We start from the raw sequence: 608 nt of genomic DNA on the forward strand, positions 1-608 counted from the left end.
CCTATTATATTTAAACAATTCTTCAGTAATCAAGCCTGACTACAGTTGGTTTCTGTCTCTTTAACAGGGTAGATACTGTAATGAAGGACAGGCACAGTGAAGAGTATTTTATTTTGCCCAAAGTTACTGTAACTAACTTTCTGGGTTTTGTAACAGCATTTGATTCTAATTGTATACTCTCAGAGTTAAATGAACACTGAGAATTTCACAGTGTAGGTTGGTGTTCCAGATATTTAAAATGCTATCAAATGGGGGTCCATCCATGGTCTAATCATGCATATCAAAGTGGGGGTCCTTTAAAAAGGTTGAGAATCACTTCTACAGAGCCAAGCCGTAAAAATCTTCTCTTATGTTCCCCCAAATAATTTGAGAATCCCCCTAGGGTCCCGACCCCCAGTTTGGGAACCACTGTCTACACTACACAGTAATCTGACCTGCAGTTGATAATTGGTTGACAGTTCATGAGAACGCGCCACTATTCGCGGCCCTTGGGCATCACAAACGTCACAAACCTCTGCACCAATCACCTTACAGACGTGATCCATTGTCCAATCAGAAAGCACGTTGTTGACGTAGGGAGGAATACGAACGAAGATACAACTGTGGCA

This window comes from Gymnoscopelus microlampas, assembly GCF_963454915.1.
Source record: "Gymnoscopelus microlampas genome assembly, chromosome: 5".
NCBI lineage: Eukaryota > Metazoa > Chordata > Actinopteri > Myctophiformes > Myctophidae > Gymnoscopelus > Gymnoscopelus microlampas.